This window comes from Pinus tabuliformis, chromosome 8, assembly GCF_031772625.1.
Source record: "Pinus tabuliformis cultivar Carrire ecotype Pingquan chromosome 8, CPIR1, whole genome shotgun sequence".
Lineage (NCBI taxonomy): Eukaryota > Viridiplantae > Streptophyta > Pinopsida > Pinales > Pinaceae > Pinus > Pinus tabuliformis.
Genome location: NC_142294.1, coordinates 107,397,568 through 107,420,311, shown reverse-complemented (window position 1 = coordinate 107,420,311; position 22,744 = coordinate 107,397,568).

The following is a 22,744-nucleotide window of genomic DNA, read 5'->3' as shown; positions in this document are numbered from 1 at the left end:
CAGTGGATTTACTGCAATCCACAGTCTGGTTTAGGGATCACTAGGCCATGTGTTATTTCATTCAGAAATCCACCTCACTCAACTTCGAATCCATCTGACAATCCAGCTCAACCAAAACATGAGAACCGCATCTCACCATGGCTATCCATAAATGGCAAGGTAATGCTTAAGAACATTGTCACACCTGGAAAAACCCATGCCCATGTAATAAAGAGAACCAAGAACACACATGCACAACCATGCATGCCAAATCTATAAATGAAATCACACATGTGATTCGATACCTGCAAGTAAACATGTTGTAGTTGCTTAATCCTGCTCTTCCTTACTTGATCTTTGCTACCTCTTTGCCTTATTTTCCTTTCTTGATCCAATGCTAAAGTGCTCCAAGAAAACTATAGGTGTCCAAGAGTGTGAGAGAGAGAGAATAGAGAGAGAGCTCCAAAATTGAATTGACAAAAGGTACCATTTGATCCTTAGAAACTCTTTTATTAATGTGGCCTCTATTTTCTTCATTTTCCATTATTTCCTTCATTTTCCTCCTCACATGAAACTTGCGACCTTTCACCTTCATTTTCTCCTAATTTCCATTATTTTCATAAAAAATGTCAATAAATGCCCCATGCCTTTCCAAAGCCTTTATCATTGGCTTTTCCAATTTCCTTAGCCATTAATTAGTCACAAGTGATCCCCATCACTATTTTTTCCCCAACATTTAGCTTCGAATTGTAGAAAATCTATGATAGGTTAACCTGATAATGCAATATAAATCAAAGCAGAATACTATAACCTACTTCTACTATCAATTTGCGGAAGCTTAAAGATCAAGCTGAACAATATAACCAGAAGAAGAAGAATCAATGGCACAATACTCATGAAAATACTTTGGGGAAAGTCTCAGATAAAAACCCCACACTATTGTATTATCATACATGGTGGAAATACATAGGAATTATACAAAGCCTTAGCTCTCAGTACAATCCTCACAGATGCTCACAGGCAATCTTGGCTTCTCTACAGCCTTCCTCTCTACCCTCCAAGCTCCTATTTCCTTGCCCTATTCCTTGTGGATGATTAGTCTATTACCAACTGGAAAAACAAGCCTTCAAAACTGCGCAATCCTCAAGGATGAATCCTTGACTACATGCATGAGTTTTCTCCATGAGAAAACACATGCAACTGATAGTACATTGTCCTTGAACATTAATCTCAACTGGGTCTTTCTCAAAATAGACATGCATGAGTTTCTGATGAGGAAATCTTGCATTAACTACAGTAGCACTAGTTGAGTGCATTAATGCATTAACTGATTGTTAACTCGCTATTAGTTCCTCAAACAGTTTGGAACTAATTTAATTGGACTTAACTCAGTAAACTGAGTTAACTAATTACAACTCAAATATAACTCAATCTTATCTCCTTAATTTAAGGGATAACTCTTGCATGACTTCAGAAAGACTTCTAACTTGAATTTCTCCAACTAGTTAATTTAAAATAAATTAATTAATTATTTCCAAGTAGCTGTTAAGACTAAATTCAATTTTAATTCACAATATAATTCAAGGAAAAATTAAATTGGAATATTCTTTTTGCCATATTTCAACACTCCCTCTCAACAAGAAAGGGATTATTTGCCACCCCGGTCCTGTCTCTATGGAACTCGAATTTACACTTTGACAATGCCTTTGTCAAAATGTCAGCATCTTGCTCCTCTGTCGAAATATACTGCAGCAACATGATCCTCCTCGCTACACAATCTCTGAGATGATGATACCGGATGTCAATGTGCTTGGACCTATCATTAAATACTGAATTCTCAGAGAGTTTGATACAACTTTGATTATCACAATAGATCATTGTTGGATCCATCCTCTGATAAAAAAAACCAACTAGGATTTTCTGCATCCAAATGGCCTCACATGTTGCCTGACTTGTAGCCATGTACTCTTCCTATGCTGAGCAACAAACCTCGGTTTCCTGCTATACCAAGAAACTAACGCTGACCCAAGGTTGAAAATCCCTCCTGATGTGCTCTTCCGATCTGATGGACTCCCTGCCCAATCTTCATCAGTGAAACCCTGTAGCTTCACTCCCTCTGTCTATCTATACCATAATCCATACTGATATGTGCCTCTGAGGTATCTCAATACATGCTTTTCCGTCTTTCAAAACATCTTGGTAGGCTGAACCATCGCTTGACTCAGCTGGTTCACTGCATAGCACAAATCTGGTTGTGTGTTCATTAAGTACATCAATGAACCCACAAGATATCTGTACACAGTAGCCTCTACCACTTCTCTTGAAGTAGCAACCTACTTCCTCCAGTTACCTGCTATAGGAATCTGCATGGGCTTGCACTTCTCCATGTGGAATCTCCTGAGTATCTCGTTGGCATACTTGTCGTGAGACACAAACAACTCCCATCCTTTTGCCACACTTCCATGCAAAGGAAGTAATGCATGAGACTCATGTCTTTCATCTCGAATTCTCTTGCAATGTCCTGCTTGCAAGACACGATCAACTGATCATCACCAGTCAATATGAGATCATCAACATAAAGTACGATGATCAACAGCGTACCTTTCACCATGATGTGGTACAGGTTCGCATCCGCTTCACTCTTTGTGAAGCCCAACCCGGTGAAGTAGTTTTCTATCCTAGTGTACCAAGCACGAGGTGCCTACTTCAGCCTGTACAACACTCTCTTGAGTCAGCACACATGCGACTCACGATCGAAGGTATCAAAACCTTTCAGCTACTCTATGTACACCTCTTCCTCAATCTAGTCATTGAGGAATGCAGTCTTCACATCCATCTGATGGATCTTCCAACCCATTTGTGTTGATAGTTCCAACATAGATCTGATAGATGAGTAACTTGCGATAGGAAAAAAAGTCTCATCATAGTCAATCCCCTCAACTTTTGAAAAGCCACGGGCAGCAAATCTTGCCTTATGCTTCTCCACACTACCATCAACAGCTTGCTTTACCTTGTAAATCCAACGAGAACTCACAACTGACTTGTTCTCTAGTCTCGGAACTGCGTCCCAAACACTATTACGAACTATGGAGTCATACTCCTCCACCATAGCATTAGCCCAAATCGGCTGCTGCACTGCTTCCTCAAAGGAAGATGGCTCGGTCTCAACACATTCCCCGGCAAGGGCCATGTATCCATTGTACCTCTCAGGTGACCTCCTCTATTTGCGTTGAGAAGATGGTTCTCCCACATTCTCTCTTGCATCCTCCAACAATTTGTCAGCTTCTCTTGTGCACTTCCTTCCATCTCTGGAAGACTCTTCTTGAGTGGATGTCTCCACTCCTGGAACCTCTGCATGCGGCTTCTTTGCATCAGTCTGAGGCTCTTCCTCCTTACAAACCAACATTTCCTCCATAGCCTGTAGTTGGAGCTCCCTCTCAAGGGAAACTCGCATGGCCCTTTGCTCATCAAACTTGAGATCTCTACGAACCACTATCCTCTGACTGGTAGGCAAGTACACCCAATAGTTGTGAGGTGTATCAGTGTAGCCCATAAATATCCCCAACTTTGTTTTCGGCTCAAGCTTCTTCCATGCATCCTTTGTCACATGGAAATATATCGATGAGCTAAATATCCTGAAGTGACCCACATCTGGTCTCTTATCGTAGAAATCTTCCTCTGGTGTCTTCATCCTAAGTATGTGATGCGGGCTTCTATTTTGCAAATAGATTGTTGTGTTGCATGCCTCAACCCACAAGTGAAGTGGTAGGCCTTGGTCATGCAGCATTGCCTGTGCTGCCCCTACAATAGTTCTATTCTTCCTCTCGGCCACCTCATTCTGTTGTGGGTTATGAGGTGTCGTCAACTCTTGTTTAATTCCTTCCACTGCACAGAAGTCCTTAAACTCTTGAGAGATGTATTCTCCATTGTTGTCGCTTCTCAAGGCCTTGATATTCTTCCTGACTCTTTCTCGACCAAAGCTTTGAACTCACAAAACTTTTTGAAATTTTGGTCCTTCTTCTGCATGAAATAAATCCACCATTTACAAGAATAGTCATCAATGAAAATCACATAATACCTTCGCTTCACTGTGGATGCCGTCGAGAATGGTCCACACAAATCAGTATGAACTCGCTCTAAGATAGCTTCTGCTCAACTATCTCAATTATGAAAGGAAGACTTGGTGTACTTCCTAAGGTACAACCTTTGCATGTGTCAACTTTCTCAAGTTTACCTTTGGGAAGTCCTGTAGATATCTGCTCCATTATCTTCAAAGCCCCATGATGCAAATGGCCCAACTGCCTGTGCCACAACTCGGCAATATGTCTTGGCTTTGCACCAATTTTGCTTTCATACTCAATGTTGAAAAATCATCTACCTCTAGTTTATAGAGATTCTTCACTTGAATCCCTATCCTCTTGGTCTAACTCATGGCTATGTGTCTTAGGAACGCCTTTCCTTTACTACATCGTAGCCTTTTTCCTCCAACATCGCAACCGATACCAAGTTCTTCTTCAGTCCAGGAACATACATCACATCTATCAAGGTGAGAGGAGCTCCATGCTCCCTCTGAAAATCAACCGTGCCCACTCCTGAAACACTATACCTTTCGTCGTCACCCATCTCTATGCGCATCTTGAGGTGGTTCTCCTCCAAGGCACTGAATAAATTTTTATCACTGGTCATGTGGAATGAGGCTTCACTGTCAAGATGCCAGACACAACCCATCATCAATGACACCATGCATGTGATGAGGGTAAAGTCCATTTCGAACTGACAGGCTAATGCCCCACCTTTCGATCCTTCCGAGGATCCCTTCTTAGACTTCTTCGATGGGAAATTAGTCGCATAATGTCCCATCTTGTGACAATTAAAGCATCTTACTTTAGACATGTCACCCTTCTTCCCTCCATGAGAAGAATTCGATTTGAAATGGGAAGCCTTCCCCTTCCCTTTCCTTGCCTTACTTGCTAAGGCCAGATTTTCTTCATCATCATTCTTGGATGAAGAACCATCTTATGTGTTCCTCCTGATCTCCTCCTACATAAGATCTGACCACCATCGTTCCCAATCCGACAGTTTCTCCCTTCCATTCACAGAGTCCTGGTAGCTATTCCAACTCTTTGGAAGGCCAAGGAGAGCGAGGCTCACCATATCATCATCGGCAGTAGTTATTCCCACACTTCCAAGCTCATCTCTGTAGGTGGTGAGCTTGTTCAGATATGTGGAAATAGTATCACCCTCCTCCATCTTGATTCTTCAAAGCTTATCCTTGAGCGCCAATTTCCTATAGTCGCTACTATTCTGGTAGGGTCCTTCAATGTCTTCCACATTGAAAATGGAGTATCCTTCTCATGGAGACTCGAAGCAATATGGTCTCGAACTCCCTCAAGGATGGTCCATCTCAACTTTTCCACACACTTCTTCCACTCAGCCAACTCTTGTGCATTAGTTGAAGCTGGCTTTTGGATTTCTTGATCAATGAATTCCTTCAAGCCATTGTCTTCTAATACATCGTCCATTCTATCTTTCCATGCTATGTAATTCGAGCTACCTTCCAAGGCATACTTGAGTCTCAAGCAATAGAATGCCATTGTCCAACCATGAAGTATGATATGAATTCGATTTGCACCTGCAACCCCGAACTTCAAACTTCGAATTCTCTTCTCAGTATAATGTTCACAGCTCCGATACCATGTAGAAAATCTATGATAGGATAACCTGATAATGCAATATAAATCAAAGAAGAATACTATAACCTACTTCTACTATCAATTTGCGGAAGCTTAAATATCGAGTTGAACAATATAACCAGAAGAAGAAGAATCAATGGCACAATACTCATGAAAATACTTTGGGGAAAGTCTCAAATAAAAACCCCACACTATTGTATTATCATACATGGTGGAAATACATAGGAATTATACAAAGCCTTATCTCTCACAGCTAGCCAGCTCTCAGTACAATCCTCACATATGCTCACAGGAAATCTTGGCTTCTCTCCAGCCTTTCTCTCTGCCCTCCAAGCTCCTATTTCCTTGCGATGTTCCTTGTGGATGATTAGCCTATTACCAAGTGAAAAAAAATCCTTCAAAACTGCGCAATCCTTAAGGATGAATCCTTGACTACATGCATGAGTTTTCTCCATGAAAAACACATGCAACTGATAGTACACTGTCCTTGAACATTAATCTCAATTGGGTCTTTCTCATAATAGACATGCATGAGTTTGTGATGAGGGAATCTTCAGTTAACTGGAGTAGCACTAGTTGAGTGCATTAATGCATTAACTGACTGTTAACTCATTATTAGTTCCTCAAACAGTTTGGAACTAATTTAACTGGACTTAACTCAATAAACTAAGTTAATTAATTACAACTCAAATATAACTCAATCTTATCTCCTTAATTTAAGGGATAACTCTTGCATGACTTTAGAAAGACTTCTAACTTGAATTTATCCAACTAATTAATTTAAAATAAATTAATTAATTATTTCCAAGTAGTTGTTAAGACTAAATTCAATTTTAATTCACAATTTAATTCAAGCATAAATTAAATTGGAGTATTCCTGTTGCCATATTTCAATAGGAATAAGTGTCCCATAATTGTGGCTATTATTTTGTCTTTATTAACTTTCATTACATCGAATTTTCACCGGGGTTGTTACAAAACCCTCCCCCTTGGGGGAACATCATCCTTGGTGTTCAACGACACCTATAACCAACAATACTACTGAAATAAAAACATACTTCCGATGGAGCTTTATGACTTAGCTCGTTGCGGTATTTACAATGACCAACCTGCTAAGAAGCAAACCAACATGACAACATAACGACATGACACCCTTAGTGCCATGACACCCATACCACTTATTGGAGTTTTATAACACATATCATGGTGGTATTTATATCCATATACATATGTACATATACCAAAATCTCACCAACACATATACCCAAACCATATATCAATGACATTCGGTCGAACAGCGAATAAAGAAGGATACATAGCCCGCATCTAATCTACCATCTCCCATGTAGGTTCGTTGGGTCCAAAGTGCTTCCATTGCACTTTAACCTGCTTGATTGCTCATTTATGGAGCATGAGCACCTTTTTTTGCAATATACACTAAGGTTTCAACTAGAATTCTCCATCTGGCTCCACTTGCAATATTGACCAGACAATCACATGATCAGCGTATTTAACATACTTCTTAAGCAATGACACATGGAAAACATCATGGAATTTCATTGTCGGAGGCAGTGCAAGTTGATAGGCTATTAGTCCAATCCTTTCAAGGAACTTGAAAGGTGCACAAAATTGAGGCGCCATCTTGGCACATGACCCAATCTGCGAGGAGCTCTTCTTGGGCTTGATACGCAAGTACGATTGTTCCCCAACCTGAAACTCCTTAAACATCCTGTTCTAGTTTTCATAGATAATCTGTCTATCTTGTGTTGCCTTTAGATTATTTTTGATCACCTGCATTTCCTCTTCCGTTTCTGTTAACATATCTAGTCATATCAACACCCTGTTCACTGGAACTCCAACTGATGCAAGTATTGCAACTCCGCCCATAGATGGCCTCCAACGGACTCATCCTTAAATAGTCATGGTACCCATTGTTGTAAGTAAAGTCTACTAGTGGAAGATACTCTTCCCACTTTCGTAGTTGATGCATCACATACATCCTCAACATATCCTCCAATACCCTTTTGACCCTCTCTTTATTTCCATCTATCTATGGATTATAAGTTGTGCTAAAGGCTAACTCTGTGCCCAAACCTACAAATAAATCCTTCCAAAACTTGGAAGTGAACTTTGCATCCTTGTCTAACACAATATTCTTTAAAACATCATGCAATTTTACCACATCCCTGATGAAGACCTATGCTACATCATTCATTGAGTATGCAAACTTCACTGGAATGAAATATGCAACCTTTGTCAACCTGTCCACCATGACCATGATTTAATAATGTTTTCTAGATGTCCTCGGTAAACATGTGATAAATTCCATGGAAAGTACCTCCCATTTCCACTTTGGAATAGAAATCAACTGTAGTAGTCCACCTGGATGCTTACATTATTCCTTTACCTACTGGCACTCCAAACATCTAGCCACAAACTATGCCACATCCTTCTTCAGATTTAGCCAATAATAAAACTTTTGTACTACTGTCAATATATTTTGGTATCTTGGGTGACCTGAATATGGTTTCGCATGAAACTCCCTCAAGATAATCTTTTTGAGCTCACTATTGTCTGGCACATATATCCTGTCCCTAAATCTGATCAAGCCATCTGCTGAGAGATGATAGTCCACATCTTCTGCACATGTACATGTACCTGTACCTGTACTTTGTTTTAACCTATACATAAGCTATCTATAACTATTGTCTTGCTGACCTTCCTGTAAAATCTGATCATGTAATTTTGTCCCATAAGAGCTCATATTTGCAATGTGATTTACCTATATCCGCCTGCTAAGATCATCTACAACCCTGTTCTCTTTACCCTTGATATACCTAATCTCAAACTCAAACGCACTGATCGTGGCAAACCATCTAGCTTTCCTGACATTTAGATTTGGATGGTCAAACAAGTATCTTGACCCACTGTGATCACTCATCAATACAAACCTCCTACCAAGAAGATAGTGCCTCCACATCTTCAACACATGAATGATCGCTGCTAATTCAAGATCATGAGTCAGATAGTTATCCTTGTGCTCATTTAGTTTCTATGACTCATAACATACTACCTATCCCTCCTGCATGACGACTCCACCAAGTCCTCTCTTGCAAGAATATGTACAGACTACAAACTCTTTGTCTGGGTGTGCAATCTTTAACATTGGAGCCTTTGTCAACAACTGCTTTAACTACTTGAAACTTTTTACACATTCCTCTGTCCATTCAAATTTCTTACCTTTCCTTTGCAATGACATAATAAGATATGCAATCTGATATAAGTCCCTCATGAACCTCCTATAATAGCATGCTAGCCCCATGAATGATATTACCTCATCCACATTTCTAGGAGTTTCCCACTCCATAATAGCTTTTATCTTCTTTGGATCCACTGCTATGCCTTCCTTGGAGACCACATGTTCCAAGTAATGTACCTCTATTTGAAATAAGCTACATTTACTGAGCTTAGAATACAATTGATGCTCTCTCAACAGTCTCAACGTTGCTGCTAAATTCTCGGCATGCTCTTCCTTATTCTTAAAATATATCAAAATTTCATAAATTAATACAATAACAAAATTGTCTAGATAAGGACGCAGCACATTATTCATCAAGCACATAAAGGTAGTTAGGGAATTAATCAAACCAAATGGAACTACAACAAACTCATAATGCCCATATTTGGTCCAGAAATTTTTCTTGTAAATTTCCTCTTCCTTGATGCGTATCTGATGATATCTGGATCTCAAATCAATCTTTCAGAACCCCACTATTCCCTTTAGCTAATCAAATAAGTCATCAATCCTCGGCAATGGGTACTTGTTCTTTATGTTCACATTGTTCAACTACATGTAATCAATGCATAACTCAAGAGTACCATATTTCTTCTTCGCAAACAATACCAATGTACCCCAAGGTGATACACTTGACCTAATGTATCCCTTGTCAAGAATTTCCTTCAACTGAAAGTTTGTTAGGTCCATATAATACTAGTGTAGCCCCTTATTGTTATTAGTGAAACCCCCTTATTGTATTTTTTTCCCATGTAATCCCCATATTGTTATTATTGTGCCCCATAGAAGCCCACTATTGTTATTGTTGTGCCCTTACATTATTATTGTTATGTCAGCTCTAATTATATTGTGACCCCTTAGACTCCTATATATAGAAGGGAAGTATTTTCATTTGTCATCCAAGAATTTTTCATTTATGTAATTTAAAGGAGGTTTCCCCCTCAAAGAGGCTTATTTTGAAGTCGTTGATCTATCTCTTCTTCTATTTTGTGAGCTGACTTCGTAACATTTTGTATCAGAGCTTTGGATTCTACGGTTTTTCTGCTTCAAACAGGTCATCGTGTCATTTTCACTATAACTTTTTTCTACGAAGATTCAGAAGCTGCTATAAACCCCATTTGAGCCAAAAACTTTCTGAACCTCATGACCAAATTTCAAATCTTTTCTCGGTATATTTTCAGAGATATGAACTGAGGAAGTTAGGTTGTTGTGGGCTCCCGAAATCCATCTCAAACAAGTGGCCTTGGGAAATTTGTCATAACTTTCTCTCTAGGCATCAGATTCAAATTTCATAAAAATTGATAGAAATAGGATGGACTTTAGTTTGTTTGTTATCATTTTTAGAGCTCAAGTTCGAAACAGTGACACGTGGCACACCGTAAAAGTTCGCCCTACTAAACCAATCTATAATCAAGTCATCGCAAGATATGTGGCATAACTCTTTCTTTGAGAATCCAATATCGATCAGACCTGTGGGGTTGGAAAGAGAACTCATATGGATACCACAATACAAAATTGCATTCCTTAGGAATCCGAAATTACAAAGATACAATAGGTTCAAGATCGAGCTCCTAAAAGCAAGAAAAAGAATGACTCGAATTGAGAAAATAGAAACACCTAATAGTCAAAATTGGAGGGATGATTTGAATAATGCAATTGAAGATATGATCAATAAGATCAATGGTATCGAAGAAAAATTGAATGACAACATGGAAGATTTTAAGGAAGACATGGAAGGTTTGAAGGAAAGTGGGACAAAGTCACTACAAGAAAGGCTTCCTAATGGCAAAAAGGTAGTAAAGGAAACTCATGATGAGAACAAAAGAAATGTTAATAATGATTTCATAGACTCTAACGTTGGATTGAATACCCACCATATTCCAAATATAGATATGAGGAAGTTTGATGGCAATGATCTGGTAACCTGGATACTACAGATGGAGCAATATTTTGATCTACATGATGTCAAACTGCCACAAAAGGTATGTATTGCATCTTTATATTTAGCACTGAATCATTTTGTATGGTATAGAGGGATTTGTTCTCGTAAACCACTTGTCACCTGTTCAATTTTCATGAAGGAAATGGTACCACATTATGAGGATACAAAGAGAAACACCTTCTTTAGCCAATTGATAAATCTCAAACAAAAGGGTTCAATGGCAGAGAACATTTAGGACTTCCAAAAATTGAATATGAGGGTAAATGATATTCTAGAGAAGCATAGGGTTGAAGTCTTCATAGGGACTTTCAAGGATAACATCCAACATGAGGTTTGCCTTAGGGAAATTGATTCATTAGAGAAGGCATTCAGGTTGGCAAGAAAAATTATGGCAACAGAGAAGTCAACCACTCATAACTATAAATATGGAAGTGTTGTTGCTCCTAGCCTCCCACAACCTACAAGGTTAACACCACAACAATTGGAAGAAAAAAGAGCAAAAGGAATTTGTTACAGTTGTGATAGAAAATACACTAAAGGTCATAAGTGTGCTGAGAAGAAATTATTTTACATAGATTATGAAGAGGAGGAAGAAAAGGATCAAGAAACGTCAAAAGAAGAGATAATACGCTAGGAACCAACCCCGGAGAAAGAAGAAATGAATTTGACCACATCTTGTAATGCATTGGCAGGAATTACCACTCCTCACACTCTCAAGATAGAAGGACTTATCAAGAAGAAAAAGGTTCAAACAGTGAAATATCACATCAAACATAAACAACAATCTCTCCAACTTTTAAAGGATAACCTCACGTTGGCACAAAATCAAATGAAACAATAGGCATATCAACATCGCAGCGAAATAAGTTTTGATATAGGTGATTGGGTATTTTTACAGCTACAACCATACAAACAAATGTCCCTCAAGCAAGCTAAGAGGATGATAAATTATCACCAAAGTATTATGGTCCTTACAAGGTGTTGCAAAAGATTGGTACTATGGCATACAAATTGGAGCTTCCTCCATCTTCCCCAATGCACCCAATTTTCCATGTTTCATGCTTAAAGAAGGACATAGGTGACAAGCTCCCATTTCAAACAATATTATCAGAACTTGAAAAGGAAGGAAAAATAATATTAGAACCCGAAGCATTCACAGAAATAAGAACCTGATAGCTACGAAATCGATCAATTTCAGAGTATCACATCAAGTGGAAGAACTTAACCATTGAAGATTCTACATGGGAGGATGAAAATTTTATACAGAAGCATCCAAAACTACTCAAGCATTGGGGACAACACTTTTTGAAGAAGAAGGGCATGTTAGGTCCATATACTACTAGTGTAGCCCCTTATTGTTATTAGTGCAACTCCTTTATTGTATTTTCGTGCCCATGTAGTCCCCGTGGTGTTATTATTGTGCCCCATAGAAGCCCACTATTGTTATTTTTGTGCCCTATTGTAGCGGCTACAACCCACCCTCCAAAATTTTTCCTTAGCCTGTTTTAGAGCCTCCCTACCAACCTTACATAGCACTTTGTCTTGCTTCGTCAAGTACTCAAGATTCAGTGTTTTCCTTGCACAAAGTCAACTTGTCTATCACAATTGATCCATTCCCCTCATAGACTACTCACCCAGACTTGGTCCAGCTGCAGGCTGAGTAGCTTCCCCTTGAAAATTGCGCATTTATAGAGGGAAACCAGCCTTCCCTCGAGGAGTTACGCAATCCTCTCTGACAACCTGCTAGACTCCACGATTGCGCAATCCTGCCAGCCAATCCTCCCAGTAGGATTTGCGCAAATTTTCCCAGCAGCACATTGTTCAGCCTAGGATTTGCACAAATCTAGGCAGAAATCAGCTGCTCTGCCCAAGAATTGCACAAACCCCCTGGGCAGTTAGCCCATCTCCCAGCCAGGAATGTGCATTTTTCCCAAGAAGTTGAGCAATTGCATGCATGAACAGTTTGGTTGACCGGTTCCACCCGGGACCGAGCAAACTTGACATGCATGCATGCATGATTAATTCTTCCTGGAATAGAAAGAGAAAACATGTAGAAGGCATCCCATGATTCAGGGAGATATTTTTAGTAGCCAGGGTTACATGCAAAGTTGTTTTAGAAGTTTCCCTCCAAGTGTCCTTTTTTCCTAGATTTTTGGCATGCGCGTCCTAAGAGCAAACTTATTTATTCGACACATCAGAGCTCATTCATTCACATCAATCTTAAAGCTCTAACATCCCACAGCACATCTAGGACTCTTTGACACATCTGGCTCAGCTATTCATGGGTAAGTGGCCTGAACTTGTCTTTTTCAGCATTTCTGTCGCTTTTTGTGTATTCGCTTGTGTGAGTGTTTTTTGGTTGATTTATTTGAATGTATGTTGTCATTTACATGTATTCTAGCTTGTCCTAGTGTTGTTTCATTTTTCGTTGCTATCTCACTATTGTCGCATTCATGAAACTGTTTTGCACGGGCATTCGCCCAACCGGCGAACTGCCTCACCCAAATGCATGTTGATATGTCTGTTGAATCTTTCATTCATGTTTTGCATGCACTTTCAATCACTTTTGTTACCACTTAGTGCCACCATGCATTTCATTGTCTTACTTGTTTCAGTTGCCCATCGGCGAGTCGGGCAACCTTGGCCCGGGCTCTGCCTTCATCAAGGCTGCATTGCGCAATCTGGGGAGGGAAGGCTCACCTTCCTCTCCATATTTGCACATTCTTTCCCAGCACTGGCCTCCAGTTCTATTTTGCACATTTCTGGAGCACGGTAGATGGTTGGCCCAAGAAATTGCACAAATTTGTCCCTGGGCTAGCAGTCCTTCCTAGCTGGAATTGCGCAGTGCGTAATCCCAACAACCAGCTGTCTAACTAGATTTCACATTCTATTGATCCAGTAGCCAGTCCTACCTCCTAGATAGCCTAGATTTCCTTTTGTGTAGTTCTGGCAGCTAGTTACTCAGCCTCCTCGTAAAATTTGCACTATCTTTCTCATCAGTTCCCCACGTATGTGCGGTGTCCTTCCCCGGATTTGCTTTGTTTTCACTGACATATTTCTTGCCATGCATCCTGCTTGTTTTAGATCTTTCAGGTGTTTATCTGTCTTAATGGCTTCCAAGAGAATAGGATTACAGGACACTAATGGAGTTGCAGCTGGAGCAGTAATTGATCAGGTGTCCTCTGGTTTGCCTATCTACGAAGATACAAAGTTGTATCTAGACAAGGACATCAAACTGAAGTGGAAACAAGTTAATGAAGCATTCGCAACCACTTTTGGTGAAGACCTCAAAGACCTTCAGGTGTACGTGAACATTCACAAGTCCAACTTGTAGCGGATTGCATGTAGATATCCCGTGTTCCCATGCGTAGACATGATTCACTAGATCGTCTCTCACACTAACCTTGAGACGATGACCTTGAGCAGTGTCAGTGGGACGAAGCTTGCAACCTTCTGGGCACGAGATTATGACGATATGTATCAGATGTCCGAGCCATGACTGTCATGACCCCTCCTTTCAGCTTGCCCAATAGTAGAGCTCACTCTAGAGACATTCTGAAGGATTGGGTAAAGGAGTCAATTCGCTTTAGGATGACACCCAACTAGATCTACAAGACAAATATATTGAGTAAGGTGTACCAATACTTGGTCATATTCGCATGTCGACTGAGTGGCCAAGCAAGCACTGAAACCTTTCCTCAGAGTTGGGATTGCTTTGGACCAACTGGCTAGAGAAGGAATACCATGCAACTCGTCCGGCATACTGGATCACTAGCTGAAGGAACAAGTCACAAAGGCTCGACAGTCACCTAAGGGTATGCATGCAGAGATATACATGTCCACCTACATTATAGATGCAGTTTGTGCCCAACATGAGTTCTCGTTCTTGGAGTGGGCATGGCCACCGGCGGAGACTGTTTTGAACACGCATTTCAAGTTGTTGCCCAAATGCAGCTTCAGAGGAGTGATCATACGGCTGTCCAACCATTTTTTCACCCCAGTGTACAGGTTGATATTCAAACAGGATCCACCCTGCATGTCAGAGGAAGCGATGAATGCATTTCTAGGCATTGCAGATTGGTATGCCTCACCGTCTGGCACGTTCATCCGAGTGTTCAGTGCGGATAAGTCTCCACATGTTCTGCCAAAGTTTGCAATGGATGTGCTTGTCATGCAGGAAGTAGCATACCTCATCTCGGCAGGATTGACAACTAGACTGCAGCAGAAGAAGAAGGCACCTTGTCCCGCTCTTCGGTTGCAGACTGGGTTATATGAGATCTGGAGTATCAAGTAAGTGGATTTCGAAGCAGAACAGATGAGGAAGTACCTTTTTGATCTCCGAAGCTTCAACCCATATGACCCACATTGCATTGTGAAGGATCACTACAAGAGATTTTAGTACAACTTGATCCAGGGGATATGTCATTGGGCCGAGGAGGACTCATGGAGGTACTGCTACAATTCCTACAATTTGTTGTAGAGTGGTTAGCAAAGCAGCATGAAGCAGCATCATGGATATCACCAAAAGTAGCAATAGTAGCAACAGTATTAGAGACAGTAGAGCCAATCATACCTGTGCGTGACAAAGGGAAGAGGAAAATTGTTGACCGCATGGAGGAGGAGCAAAGCTACAAGTTTCGAGCAGATCTACTTATGGAACAAGAAGTTATGGTTTTTCAGGTGAAGAGGCAGCAGTGCGATAAGTGAATCGCATGAAGGCAGAGGGATAAGAAGAAAATGGAAGAAGCATAGAAGGAGTTGCATGAGCTGAGGGAGAAACTCTGGAAAGAACAAGAGTTGTGCCAACAGGAGAAGGAAGCACAACAGTAGCAGATTCAGCAGGGGGCGCATCACATGTAGATAGACGAAGAAGTGCCCGTACAAGTAGTTGATTCATTTGAACAGTTGGCATCAGGTGAACAGAGTGAACCATCACAGGGGCAAGACTATTCTCATGAGATAGAACAGGCGCTTGAACAATTGGATGCAGACATGGAGTAGCAGGATTTGGAACAGGACACCGACCTCATGCCTCACCACAAAGAGGTCGAATCACCCGCTTCATTGCATCCTGATGATGAGCAAGTCTCAAATGACCAAGGAGGCACTAAGATCCTTGGTGGTCAACTGGAAGTAGAGATGCACAACATCTCCTTTGACGAATCTCATCATAGAGTTGTGCAATCTCAGAGAGTATCGACTCCGGAGGGCCAAACATCCCCTGCACAAGTTGAAGAAAAAGTTATTGTGACTAATGTGCATAAGCATCCAGCTGCTTTGGCCTATGCAACTAGAGTGTATGCTAAAGCCACTAGCTCAAGTGTTCATTTCCTCATAGTTGAGAATGAGCGAATGGCGAAGGAACTACATGTGGCCAAGCAAGGAGGAGACTTGGTGACATTGTATGCTCGATCCGAACTGAAGAAGGCAATACTAGATGAAGTATTATCCCTGGATACAGTTATGCAATCATTGTACTCCAAGTTTGGTACCATTCACCAAGCAGTCATCCATCTCCATGGATGGCAGCAACGATGTGCGATAAGATCACGCATCTTGAAGAACATACATGCTGTTGTTGATAACATGAAAGCATGGACAATGAAGTACAAGGGAGCCCCGCTTCACTTGCCAAAGATGATGAAGGCCAATGCAGTCGAGCTACAAGCATGTATCCAGAGTTAGATCTGGAACTATGAAGACCTATCGCAACTCATCACTAGCATACAAGCTTCCCATGCATGAGTATTGAAGAGCATAGATGTTATAGTGCACACTCATGTGATCCCATCACTTGGGACTCTCACCCAGGTGAAGACAAAGAAGCAAGTCTGACAGGAGCTTGACTCATACTTCAAAGAGTTGATGCGCACCACCACTAGCCCAGACTTTCCCATCAATTTAGACATCATGCACAAGTATGTGGCTATTCTGGCCACATTGAAGACAATGATGTGCATGCTCTCAGATGAGTTGGACAGAGCAGCCCGAGAAGTGTACCCAGATGTTATGGAGGCAAGTTTCAGATTTCAAATGGATGTAACAACAGAACACACGGACACTATCAAGGACTACCAATCTTGGCACCAATATGTCATTGTTGATCAGCATGAGGATGTCGAGCAGTTAGACTTCTATGGTTGTCTAAGTCTGAATGATGTCTAGTTTGGCTTGTTCAAGCCATTGTTCACATGGGTACATGTGCCTTGTAATGCTGAGTCATGTCAAGTGTAAGTCGAGTCTCAATAATGGATGTAACAGTCATAAAGTAGGTGAAGATTCATGAGGGTAGTTGAATGGTCACAAAGGGGAATGTTAAGGATCACCCCACACTTTCCTATAAATAGTCCCTCATAACTCATTGGATAGGATTTTGGTCAACCAAGCTTCTACTGAGATTATCTTGAAGAAGGCTTGGATAGTATTGTAACATGCCTTGGCTTCTCCACTGCATGGAGCTAGTACATCTCTTTGGAGGAGTAGGTGAATGTGGCCGTAACGTTCCATTGTTGGGGCTCGCAGGTTTACATGGATGTATTGTATGATTGTGACTTACACTTTTTTATATAATAAGAGCCAACACATTTTCATGCATATGTTGTTATTGTAGTTGGACTACTCTGGTTGCCTTAATGATATATGTTGTTTAACTTATGTACTTGTGTATGAACTAATTCACATGAAATTATATGAATCTTGTTGTTAATGTGTTGATATGTTGTTAATGTTGTCACCGTCTGTGCCGACTACTCTGCCAGACATCAGAGATACCTTTCACATGAACCTTGTTGTAACAACCATTGCACTCCTCTCGGACTAATACACGAGTGTTGCATGTTATCTTACCTTGTATGATGTGACTATCGCATTTGAGTGGACTACTCCGCCGAAAGCTATGCATGTTCTTTTGTGTTATGTGTTCCTAGCCAAGTTGAGACAGATCCCTTTCAACTTGGAACTCACCGTCACCTCCTTCCCCCTTCGAAGTGTTAGAACCTCTCATACACCTTCCTTGGATCACTGCATCAGTCACACCCTTGCTACCGACAGAGTTATCTTACTTGCCTCTATGCGACATCGTAGTTAAGGCATTACCTTACGACCCACTACTGGGACTCCACCAAACGGTCTGAGGTCTAATTCAAACTTCTTATTAGGGAGATCCCCTTGACATGTTGGCATGTCCATCACTATCAACATGCCCTTACATTATTATTTTTATGTCGGCTCTAATTATATTGTGACCCCTTATACTCCTATATATTGAAAGGAGGTCTTTTCATTTGTATCCTCGAAGAGGCTTATTTTTAAGTCATTGATCTATCTCTTCTTCTATTTTGTGAGCTGGTTTCATAACAAACTTTAACTCTACTAGCTCTGGATTGTTGATTCTGTACAGTGCCTTTGATGTTGGTGTTGTTCCTGGTACCTACTCAATAGAAAATTCCACTTCCCTGTGAGGCAGAAACTCTAAAATCTCTGCTAGAAACACATCCTGAAACTATTGCAAGATTGGGTACCAACTCAATATCTCTGCATCCTCATCCTCCTTAACTTTATCACTAGAAATTTGTACTGAAAATACCACACACCCTTTTTTGTGACCGCATTTTTCCTACATAATTGTCACCATCCTAACTGATGTTGCTCTCTTCTTACCCTACAAGATTCTCTACTCCCCATTATCATCTAAGCACTAAATGGATTTGTCATAACATTCCACCTAGGTCCTATGAAGATATAGCCATTCCATACCCAAAATCATACTATATGACCCTAACAGTAATACGTTAAGATGTGTTGTTGTAGGCATACCATTCAATTCAAATGCACAAGCCCTTACCCAATGACGAAATCTCTTATTTGTACATGTATCCAACTGTACTAACCAATATTCTACTTGCACTTCTTTATTCAAACCACACTTATCCACCAAGTTAGGACTAATATAACTATAATTAGATCTAGGGTCAATCAAAATACAAACAACTTGATCACAAAGCTTACCGTCCATCTCAATGATAGATGCTTGATGATCTGCCTACCTATTATCCAGCATTCCATAGATACGAGGAATTCTCTACCTAACATCCCCAATAGTCTACGCCTCATGTACACTATAGATCTGAGGCCTACCACCCTGATTTTACGGAAAATACCTCTTAAGATGCTCCTTACCACATGTCCAACGCTCCAAGTTTCCTATACCATCACCTCTATTTTTCTCTTGTGAACCATGTCCCTTTCTGGTTGCATTGAAATTCTTATGTGGTGCAACATTCTCTTTCTCGTCTACATTCTGAGGCCTTGTTCTTTTCTACTGCCATTTACTTTTACTTTTATCTTTCCCTAACTATCCTTATCGATATTCTGTCTTTCGCTTTGATTGTTAATAGTAATGCTTTAGTTTCCCAATAACTTCCTCAAGTGATCGAGGCTCATCATACTCAATCTGATCTCTAAATGTTAATGGAAATCCACTGAAAAATTTCTAAACATTATTCTTTTCATCTTTAAGATATGGTACATACCTTAATAGCTCCAAGAACTTGGTCATATACTCCTCATCTATCATCAATCCCATTTTGAGCTCATAGAATTCCTTGGCTTTATTGTAGTAGTACTATTCTAACAAGTATTTCTTTCTAAAGATTCTACTTAATTCATGCCAACTAAAATCCTTTGTCATAATGTCTCTAACCCATTTTACATCTTCCCACCAAATGTATGATTTACCTTTCAGGCTAAAGATAGCTATTATGGCCTTAATAATCTATGTATACTCATGCAGTTCAAATAACTTATTCATACCAAGTAACCAATCCTTTGTATCCTCATGCTTCTTCAAATCTCCATCAAAATTTGATGGCTTCACTTTCTTAAACTCATCTAGCAAGTATCCCATATCACTCCTCTTATAAGGGTGATAACAATGAGGATCATAGTGCCTGTCAGAACCAGAACTAGAATAGTGTCTATGTCCATCATCTCTCCTATCTGGAGTATCCAAGAATCTACCATATTTGATCATGTCATATCTATCTAACATGTGACCACCTTGAGACCTACTTCCATATACCCCATTAGTCCCATTCTCCTATCCATAGTTGATCCAGAGTGGTCCCTGTCTCTGCAAGTCTAACAAGCTCTGAAGGATTACTATATTGACTTCTTCTTGTTTTTTTTTGTGCCTGCATGATTTTGTCATTATCTTCTTTGCAACTCCTTACTTCTTCCTTAAAACTCTTTAATGTGTCTACTAAGTCAGAAAAGTTCCCAACACCACGTTTCTCATCTTATTCATAGGGAGAATATTTGTAGTCTACCATCTTACTAGTCATCTTGATCTCTTCCTTCAAGGCACACTATGTCAGCTAAACCAAATCATAAACAAACCAACATACCTTAGTATAAATTAGGGAGGATATCTCATCTGCAAGATCAACCAGATTAGCACAATACATGTATAAACATAATCATAGAAGCATGTAGATATCATCCTAACCATAGTCCATTCATCAATGCATGACCATATTAACCACACATAATGACATCATGCATGACAACTACACCCATAGAAATGTATGCATAACAACATATGTATGACACACATGCATGCACCTTACATACAAACACTGACATGAATATCTAGTGCATAACTGACATAAACTCATGATACACACATCTAGCAACAACACCATTAATTGTTCACTTGGCAACACCATTGCAACCATAACCAACACCATGCATACACAACCAGTACATAGACCACAAGCATGAGAACACATATGAAACCGACATGAATGCATGACCAACGCACTGCCCATCAAGTTCAAGGGGTGAACCATGCTCTGATACCACTTTATAACACTCTCCGCCCACATCTACACAAGTAACTAGCCAACCGGGGTAAACATGTGACTAGAGGATACTATGATATGATTCAACCTCCCAGGTCACGTTAAGGAAGTGGAACCGACAAAACACGACCAAACTGACTCTCCACACATCCGATACAACCTCTAGGAGCTACCCCACCTTTCCAGGTGACCAACCCTTGAGTAAAATCAACAGTTCAAGGAACTAGAGCTCCAGTCACTCCCTTGCCAAGCCCTCCAAGTGACTGAGCATCCCAGTCACTCCCATGAGCCTGCCTCAGTGTGACTGCAACCTTTTTCTCTATTGTTATGCTAGAAACTGCGAGATTTAAGGCTAAAACCCAATCACTGCCCAAAACTTCATGGAATTCGCATAAGTGAAAAGAAACATAGAGACAATGATGCCAGTGCAAGCTCTTAAACAACGATTTGACTGGACCCCTATTAGCCATGATATGCATTTTGTCAAACATATCACAAATATGCATTCTACAGGTTTAAACAACAGATCTAAGCACAAGGGTCTAAAACTTATCTGAGAATCGCTAAGAAGCATTGGTGCGTTATCACATTAGTTGCATTATCATCTATTGGGTCATATATTCATTGCTTATTCATTCATAAATCAAAACATTATGAGAACCATACATTTTCATTGTCATAAAACATATTCATAACCAGAATGTAAACAACAAAAATAATGAGGATACAACAACCATAAATGCCACATATAATCCAATACATTTTATCATAAAACACCAAGGAAAAAAACTCTTATTAATGAATGCAAAATCCAACCCGATATGGGACTACCACGTTCCACCCAATCGTATATTGGATGAGCCAAGTCTCTCTTCAGCCAATCACCTCTATGCCATATTCCAAGCATGAATGTGGGACTCAAACCAAAAGAACCAACCTAGGCTTCCCCAGGCTAAACCACCTCACCCTCATCAATAGAATCAAGCTTTTCTGTAATCCTCGCCAGATCACTAAGCCATAAACAAGCATGGATGCCACCATATTTCTCCACCTACACCGTGAGGAATTTTCCTCTCCTAGTCTTCGAACTTTACCGCAACCGATAGTCTGGTCCAGGGGCCATTAGGCCATAATTGAGACACCACCCTTCAGGCTTTACCGTATATCTCGCCATTCACTGACAAGGATTCCTAGGCCTGATTAAGGGAAACCACCTCTAGGCTTTACCATATATCCATCCATTCACCGATCAAGGATTCCTAAGCACACAATACTTGGATTTACCATAACCCATAGTCTGGTTCAGGGGTCATTAGGCCAGTGGCTTTTCCAAAATCCACAGTCTGGTTCAGGGATCAATAGGCCATGTGTTCTTTCATTCAGAGATCCACCTAAAACATCTTCGAATCCATCCGGCAATCCATCTCAACCAAAACATGAGAACACCATCTCACCACGGCTATCCGAAAATGGCAAGGTAAGGCTGAAGAACATTGTCAAACCTAGAAAAGACCATGCAAATGACAGAAATAGAACCAAGAACACACACGCATAATCATGCATGCCAAATCTAGCAAGGAAATCATGCATGCAAATTGATACCTGCAAGTAAACCCATTGTAGTTGCTTGATCCTGCTCTTCCTTGCTTGATCTTTTCTTCCTCTTTGCCTTTTTTTCCTTTCTTGATCCAATTTTGAAGTGCTCCAAGAAAACTCTAAGTGTCCAAGAGTATGTGAGAGAGAGAATAGAGAGAGCTCCAAAACTAAACTAACAAAAGGTACCTGCTGATCCTCAGAAGCCTTTTTATTAATGTGGCCTCTATTTTCTTCATTTTCCATTATTTCCTTCATTTTCCTCCTCATATGCAACCTGTGACCTTTCGCCTTCCTTTTCTCCTAATTTCCATTATTTTCATAAATAAAATGTCAATAAATTCCTCATGCCTTTCCAAATCCTTTGTCATTTCCTTTTCCA